We start from the raw sequence: 9000 nt of genomic DNA, 5'->3' as shown, positions 1-9000 counted from the left end.
AAGTACATACACCAAAAGCACCAAGTAACTTGTACTGCTGCAACCACCCGGGGACTCTCTTTATTACTGGAGCCCTTTGATGTCTTCCAGCTGCTTTTCTTTCTCATTTTAACTCTGTCTGCCCCGTGTGAGAACTGTGGAGGGCTCTCAGGGTTCTGAGATGGTGTGTGATGTTATGGATCATGTAATCAGAGGGGACTGTTCTAACAGTTAGATGGAGGTATAATTTCTACCTTTTAGTTGTGAGTGTATTGTGAGAGAGCCTCGCAGAATGAAGAATTGAGGTTTCATAATGTGATGAGTTGTACTTGAAACTAAAGAAAACTTAGCAGTGCACAGACCTGTCAGTTAGAACTTAACTGGCCTATAAAACTGTCCTGACAAGCTAAAGTACAAGGTGACTTATGTTGAAGGTAGCGTTAAGAAAAATGACTGGATTAAATGTAGAAAAAGGGAAGGGAGGAAGTAATCACAGTTGGAACCCTACTCTTTTTTGAACCTGAAATGATGATCCGTCTTGAGATTTTAAGAAGTCGGTCTGCACTTAGTTCAATCTACTTATTAAAGTTTTTCTTTAGGAGAGCAGACCACACCATTTTTTACTGTAGAATATGAGCTGCAGTTGGTTAAGATATATAAAAGAGCTGTTTTGCAGTTATTTTCTGTTAACTTGCAGGTCACTTTTAAGAACAAGGTGTCTCCAAATGATACAGTCAGAGCAAAAATAGTGATGGTACTTGAAGGCAGCTTGCTATTGAAAGAATGTGAATTTTGAATGCAGTATGTATTGCAATTAACGTTGCAAGTGTTGCTATTTGTTTATACTGTTATTGCAACCTATAATCTTTACTGAAAACAAAAGTGGAATGATTTCCATCTAGTAATTACTAAGTAGGAACTAGCATAGCTTTGTCATGCTGAATACACATCTGCAACTCCACTTGTTGCCCAGACACTGCTCCTGCTGGTGCAGCTGGCTGCAGTCATGGGATTGTCACTGAGTGCAAGTTCCTGAGTGCGGTCTGCACGTCCCTACCTGTTTGTTGTACCTTCACACCCTTCAGCTGCATCCCGGTTCCCAAGGAAGACACAGGACAACAACTTGAGACAGCACAGGGTTATGACTGGCTTTAAGCTGTGCCAGCTCCCTCAGGAGCAGCTGAAAGGATTCCACCTTTGAGGTGTGTGACTGAGCAGCTCCACACCTGGTGTGCATTGGCTCCAACGAAAGGAAGGGCTGTGGATCCCTCATTGCATGTGTTGCTACCATTGTTTGTTGCTTTAACAAGAGTTCTGCACTAGGAGTGCTTGCCCTTGGGCTAGGGAAAAGCCCAACCTGTTAGCACGTGCAGCTCTTGCCCAACGGGCCCCAGCTCCTGATGAGCAGATGGTGTGTGTTTGCTTGTGGTGCTGGGAATGGGAACGGCAGGGGAGGTAGGTGGAGGTGGGCAGTGGCCATGTGCAGATGTGCTTTTTAATCGGTTTGTGGGCTGTTCTCTGAGAGAGTACGTGTGCCTGTCTCGTGCAGAGCCACAAGCTGGGCGGTGCGAGTGGGAGCAGTGCGAGGGTGACGTGCCATGCTGGCAGGCTGTATCCTCAGCATAATGAGCTTTCCTTCACTTGATACTTTAATCCCTTTGCAGCTGCCTAGTCTGTAAGTTAGGTGTGTTAATAGGTCAGCTGCAGAGGATGAGGCTAACTGTTCTTCAGAGGGAAGAAGGATTCAGGAAGGTGGGGGCCTGAGCCTTGCAAACCCTCAGCCACAGGTGGGCAGGCTGCTGGGCCGGGGTCCCTGAGGGCCGTGTGTTGCCCTGCCGGTACCTGATTTTTTTACATTTGGTGCTTTGATTTGATGTTCTTTACTAGGAATGCTGCAGCAGTGTGAGCCCTGGCCCCTATGGGATGTGCATTGGGTAGTGATGTTTCCTGCTGTTGCCAACTCAGGACAGGATAGAGATTCAGTATCAAGGAAAAGTAGTAGAATAAGCAGTGCCAGCTCCAGAAATTTACAGCATGGTTTAGTGAGTGCTGCAGTTTTAGATCCTGGTTGTATTACTTTTTTTGCTCATCTCAGAATATGACCCTTTCTCCTGCTGTCAGGAAAACCTCAGCTGTTTGGCTCTGGGCTCAGTGCAGGGCTGAGCTGAAGTGCCCACAGTGAGGGGGGTGACAGGATGGGAGCTGATGTGCTGGGTCCCTGCATGCCGGTGGGGCCCAGAGCCACGCAGGCTGCAGGCCTGGCTATGAACTCAGCTGATGGGGCAGCGGCCAGCAGGGAGCTCCCGCCACCAGATGCCTCTGCCGGCCTCAGCACAGCCTGCGCCCTCCCCATGTGGACATTCCCATTAAAAGCTCCTGTCTCAACAAGTTACTTTCCAACCAACTCATCGGTCCCCCTGGCTTTTGTCAACCCTTGTAGCCCCCTGCCTGGCCTGGACTCACAGCCGCTGCTGCCAGCGGGGCCCACGCTGGGGTGTGGGCGCAGCTCTCCTTGCAGCACTGTGTGTTTATCCGCTTATCCACCAGTCCACTTTTCCCTGCAGACTTGGGAACTGGTACCTGATGCCCACCCATTCTCAGCTCCCCCCTGGGCTGTGAGACCAAACAGATTCTGTCAGGTCGGATCCTGGGTTGGGCTCCCGTGGGCATGGGGACAGGCAGAAATAGACGAGGAATTCCCCTCTCCAGCTCATTGCAAAGCAATGTTCTCTTGGTGCTTTATGGAAACATGCACAAAATGAAGCTGCTTGGCTTTATTGCCATTCAGCATGCTTGCTTCTTGGTTGCTCTCTCTGTGTTTTGCAGTTTTCTTGGGGCGGGGGCTCCCCTGCTGTCCCATAGCTTCTCGGGGCAGTTTGTGCCACTGCCTCTCTACCCTCTGAGTAAAGAATTTCCTCTAAACATCTAACCTAAATGTTCTCTTTCAGATTTTTAATGTTTCCTTAACATGAAGCAGAGGAGACTTTCATTTCATGGCAGAGCTCAGGAGCTCTGTCAGACAGTATTCACCTTTCACACAGCAGTGGGCCTGTGCTGCACTTCTGTTCAGAAGTCTGTTTATCTAGAAAGAGCCATCTTGTGTACCCTTGTACTGCTACAACACACCTGGAAGGAGAAACTCTGAGCTCTGGTCATTCCTTCCAGGACAGTTCTCCAATTCCGTATCAGGTAGATAGTGAACATGTTATAAAGTCTTCTATCCTATCTAGCCCTAAGGAACTAATTCCCCCAGCCTCTTTTACCAAAGTCCCTGCACTCGCTGATACTCGGGCTACCTGTAGGTGGTTGTTCACTCATAGCCTCCTTGTACCTCTTGAATCTCACCACAGATGTCTGTCTCTTTGCGTGGGTGACATGAGAACTGAGATGAAAATGACACTACACAGAGTGGTAAGGGCTTGACCTGGGGGCTCCCTCACAGAGCAGCAGTCAGAGCCCTGCAGCAGGGGCATGATTACCCTTCCCATCAGTTTGGGGAAAATCATTCCTTGTTTTGGATCACCACCATCTCTGCCCTACAAGAGCAGGCACTCTGTCTGGTTCCAGTGGAAGCAACTGTGAGAGAAGGATGGATTTTTCCTCTCAATTCACTTTAGCATTTCATCCTTTGTTCCTGTGCATGAGTGAACTCAGTGGGTGCTTTGCCACTGCAGTGCAAAGTCCATCCTGGAGGGGAACCAGTGTGGTACAGGTGTGGTACAGTGCTCTATTGCACCTATTGAGAAAGAATCAGGCAGGCAGGAGCATGGGGCAGGCTGGAACCTGGCTGCTTCCCATCTCGTGCAGCGCGTGCTGTACTGATAGCAGTGGGGCCCTGCAGCACACAGCACACCTTGTGGCACACCCAGCTGCAGGTGCTCAGTGAGCCTCTCATTGCTTCAATGTACCTCACAGCCTCTTGCTGATGATGCACTGAAGTGAGGTCTCAGGTTAGTTGTCTTGCTTTCAGTACCGAGCCAAATACTGTGAGCCCTGGGAGCACTGAGATACAAAGTGCAGCGGGAGCAGGGAGCTGAGGAGCCCGGCAGCCTCTGCACGCTGCTGCTGCTGCGTGATGGCTTCCTGCTCCGGCCACAGAACAGTAAGCGCAGCCCTGTGCAGCCTTTCACCTATAAAGCACTGTTTACAGATTTCACTCTTCACCTTTCTTTGGTTGCACACCAATACCCTTCTGTGTGTGTGTGCACTGCAGCTGGCAGAGCCATATGGTGTTTTCCTGATGCAGCTCTGTAATGGTACAGCTGAGAGAGGCTTCAGATGAGAAAAACTTTCCAGGACGTCTAATCTGTATAAATAACCCCCACAACAAAAAGCCATTTTTAAATTTATGCTTAGTGCTGCCAAGCTCCTTGCTATCCCTCTCAGTCCAAAATTTATGCAGATTGTGGTTTAAGAGTTTCGCTCTTAATCAAAACAGCAAATGGATGTGATAGATGGGCACGCTGAGGGAAACAGATGCTTTTAAAAAATCCACTTAAACTTACATTTTCATTTGTATTTTATGGCAGCAAGAAAGGAGTACTTAAAAATAATTCTGGCAGGGGAAAGTTCTTGCCTCGATGTACTAAAACAAACAGAGTTATAGCTGAGATTTCTGGATCTGTCCGAGTAATTCAAGTATCCAAGTAAAACAGCAAGTGAGCATCAAATCCACTGCACATCCCTGAAATCCCTCCTGCCTGTGCGCACGGGGCCATGCCTATACAAGTACGTGGATTTATGAGCAGAGCAATTACTCTTCCAGGGATTCTGAATCTGTAAACACCTAAAAATGAACTCCGACTATATGGGGTGTTTGAACGACCGCTCGGATAGTGCATCGCATGACCTGATCAATATTGATTATTTAACAAGAGTAAATTTGACCCAGAACTTTTTAAAACCTTAAGCTCTCTAGTACACACGGCCAGTAGGATTATTTAGGGGCATCCAGCCAGAATTGCCACACAGCACTGCAGTAACCAAACAAACCCACCTACGCTGTGATTTTGGGCTATTTATAGTCACTCCAAGAGCAGGAGAAGGGTTTGTCCCTATAGGGCCATGCAGACACAGGTCTGCTCCTGAAAGCTGCAGCTTCACATCCCAATCCAGATTCATAAAGCTGTTTTAGCATGGGCTGCTGCACTGTTTCTGCATTTTAATAGACGCTTTTCAGACACAGACTTAACTACATAAGTTACATCTATATGTTGGCTTCTCAGCTTTGCCTTCCACAAGTATGTTAACCAGGACAATACCATATCACTGATTTCACTAACCCTGCAAGCATTCACAATGCCTCTGATTGCTCCTACATGAAATCTGAGCCTGTAATTCACTGCAGGTGAGGAAACGCTTCCAAAGGGCAAATCAAACCCACAAAATGTGACAGCATAGCTCACAGCAGGCAGAAAACGCTGGGGTGGGGTACAGCAGGGATCTCACACCACCTGTAGGAATTCCTGAGACTTCTCTTCCAGAAGACAGAGCAGACAAAGCTTTCTTGGAGGCTTTTCACAGGTGTGACCTGCGCCAGGGAACTATACCTTACAGCTTAGAGCTGAAGGCAGCAGCTTTTGGTCTCATCTGGGGTTAATGTCAAAGCTTCCTGCAGATGAAAGAAACCAAAGGACTTCCACTTGTCCTCCTTTTGTCTGTATTTGTGTTGCAGCCCCAGTCCCAGACACTCTCACTGATGTGAGCAGGACCCACGAGGAGGGCACTCACTGCTTATCCATCTCGATACTTGCGAGGAAGGCTGAATATATAAACAGAACAAAACATGGCAATGTGCTCACAGAAGGCTCTGTCAGATTAGGGGGTGGGGGCCCACAACAGACTCCTCAGCTCTTGTTTGCTGCCTTCTGTTCCACCTACACTCACACTGGTGTGGGAACTGTCTGTTTTTGGGAGGGATCTGAAGAGGGTTCCTGGTAACCACGTGATCCTGACCACTCACAGCGGAATGGGACCGTTTTCTGACTGATGATTGTAATCATTCCAGCTGCAAAACACACGCACGTATAAACATTACAACATCGATGTTGATTTTACAATGTCTGGTGTCATCAAATAAACAACAGCCTTCGGGAGAGGCTCCTGAACGCAACAGCTGGACGTAAGCCTTCTTCTGGTGGTAGTTTATCTTTCATCTGTCTTTCAGTTTTTCTCAGAATAATTCACTACATAGGAATCAACAGCTGCAGAATCACGCTCTTTCTGTCTGTCAAATATCAGCATTTCCTGTCCATAAGTAGGGTGAGGTGAGATGAGATAGTTTCACAAGAACCCATTTGTGTTGCCACTACTGAAGAACAGACTGAGACTTTTCAGCAGTGCTCATGAAGAGACTGAATGGACCGCTGGGAAGAACATGTCAATCAACCTTCAGTCATCCATTCCAGTATAAACAGCTTATCCACCAAATCCACCTCAAGTTGCTCCATCAGCAGAAAAATACTCAAGAAATGTTAAAAGTGAAAAAAAGAAAAAATCATAAAAAAAAATCAATCATAAAAATAAATATTTCTGGAAGTAGTGAGAAACAAGTGCCAATTGCCTGCTGGGATAATGGACCTAGTTATAAGAAAGCCTACTTTTTACTTTTTACTTTACTTTTTTTTACACAAGGTACATTTCTGAATCAATTCTGAAAACTGCAGCACAGAGCAGAGACCTTTCCGACAGCTGGGCCCAGAGAAGCAGACCCAGGGGCCAGGAAGAGGTTCAAGGTGGACATTTCCACCCAACAGAACAGAGCATCAGTGATGGTCAGCCGCACATCATGTGCCCAACAAAGAGGAAATGAGAGGAAATGGAAGCTTCTCATGCAGGGCAGAGGCAAACGAGCTGAGCCGGCAGTTTTAGGAAGCCTTGGTTTCCTACATGTTGGAGACCACTCTCATCTCTTGTCTGTTCCCCACCTCAACAGCCTTCTTCTCCTTCTCCTTGGTCCCACAGTAAGATTCAGGCTTCTTCATTATCATTTTCAGTATCTCCTCTCTCCCCCCAGCTCTCAGGCAAATCTCTCAGCAACAGAGGGCTGTGCTATGGCTGGGCTGGAGAGAACGTGGCCAGTAAACCCAGCCAGTGAGGCCTGAGTGCTTTGCCCCTCAGAGCCCTCCTCTGCCAGTTGATGGCTCTGCTCACTTTCTGGGTACTCATGGTGGGATTCCCCTCGCCTCACCAATCTACTTTGTGGGCTTACCTACCTGCAGAAGCCATCCAGGTTCCCATCATCAGCACTGGAGATGGAGTCAGCAGAACTGAGTGCAATTCATCCCGTATCGGGGTAAAGATGAAACATGCCCAAACCTCATGGTTTATATTTACCACCACGTCAACAGCCATAAAAGAGCTATAAAAACAAATGCTTGTGCTACAAGCAACTAATCTTAGATTAATCCCACCCACAAATCTCTGGGTACAGTTACATTCACTTTGCTATCTGAACCAGAGAACAACCTCGAGATCAGGGCCATGCAGTACAGACTGGCCTGCTTCCCAGCTGCTCAAACAAGGGTCCTCTGGAGCAGATGATTTGCACTCATGGCAGAGACGAGCAGGAGCATGAGAGCTGTGCCAGAGCTCTACCCACTCCAGGTCTCCTTGGCCTCCCCAGCCAGCACACTCACCAGCACAGGCCCCACCACACAGCCCTCGGCTGCTGTTTTGCAACAGGTATGTGTATAGACACCTACAGCCTTCCAGGCATTGACCTCATCTGCAGTCCCTTCTTCCCCTTGGGGAGAGGAGACTTTGGACTTAGAGCAGTTGACTGAAGGGCTGTCCCATTCTGTGCCGTGCAGCCTCATCTTGAGCACTGGCTGCAGCTTGGGTGTCACAGTACTGGCAGGAGATTAAACTATTAGAGCGTGTCCAAAAGAGGGCTACAGAGATGGGGATGGGTCTGGAGGGCGTGATGTACGAGGAGCGCTGAGGCCGCTGTGTTTGTGCAGCCCGGAGCAGAGGAGTTGAGGGGAGGCCCGATGGCGGCTGCAGCTCCTCACAGGGAGCGGAGGGGCAGCGCTGAGCTCTGCGCCGTGTGACAGCGACAGGGCCCGAGGGAACGGCATGGAGCTGCGTCAGGGGAGGGGCGGGTGGCGGTCAGGGACAGGGGCTGCAGCGGAGGGCGGCGGGCACGGAACGGGCTGCACGGGGCAGTGGAGGACAGTGGGCACGGCCCCATGCCGGAGTTCAGGGAGCATTTCAGACACCTGGTTTGGATTTCCTCTACTCTGCCCTGGGAAGGCCTCATCTGGAGTACTGCGTCCAGATCTGGGCTCCCCAGTGCAAAAAAGACAGGGATCTCTTGGAAAGAGTCCAGCGGAGGGCCACGAAGATGGTGAAGGGCCTGGAGCATCTCTGCTATGAGGAAAGGCTGAGTGAACTGGGTCTGTTCAGCCTTGAGAAAAGAAGACTGAGAGGGGACCTGATCCAGGTCTATAAATATCTAAGGTGTGGGGGGCAGAATGGCGAGGCCAGACTGTTTTCAGTGGTGAGTGGAGACAGGACGAGGGGAAACGACTGGAAACTGCAGCATAGGAAGTTCTGCACAAATGTGAGCAAGAACTTCTTTACAGTGAGGTGACGGAGCACTGGAACAGGCTGCCCAGGGAGGTGGTGGAGTCTCCTTCTCTGGAGATGTTCAAGACCTGCCTGGATGCCTACCTGTGCGACCTGCTGTAGGGAACCTGCTTTGGCAGGGGGTTGGACTCGATGATCTCTGGAGGTCCCTTCCAACCCCTACAATTCTGTGATTCTGTGATTCTGTGATATTTTCATTGGTAATTTCCCCCATTTCTGATCTACCAGACATGGCAATAAATAGCACAGATCTTTTCAAGACCAGTAGTTCAGGCCACAGCTGCCAGGTTGTTTGCTCAGGAAGGCAGAGCCTGAAGAGCAAGGCAGAACTACATCCCAAATTCTTCCTTGTTCTCCAGTGTAATACAAGGACAGAAGCAGGAGGGGAAGAATTTAGAAAGGAAGCAAATCTAATGGGAATATAAGTACACC

Source organism: Lagopus leucura, unplaced genomic scaffold (assembly GCF_019238085.1).
Source record: "Lagopus leucura isolate 7727_CA_CO unplaced genomic scaffold, USGS_WTPT01 Super-Scaffold_100002, whole genome shotgun sequence".
Lineage (NCBI taxonomy): Eukaryota > Metazoa > Chordata > Aves > Galliformes > Phasianidae > Lagopus > Lagopus leucura.
Note: the sequence above shows the minus strand (reverse complement) of the source record.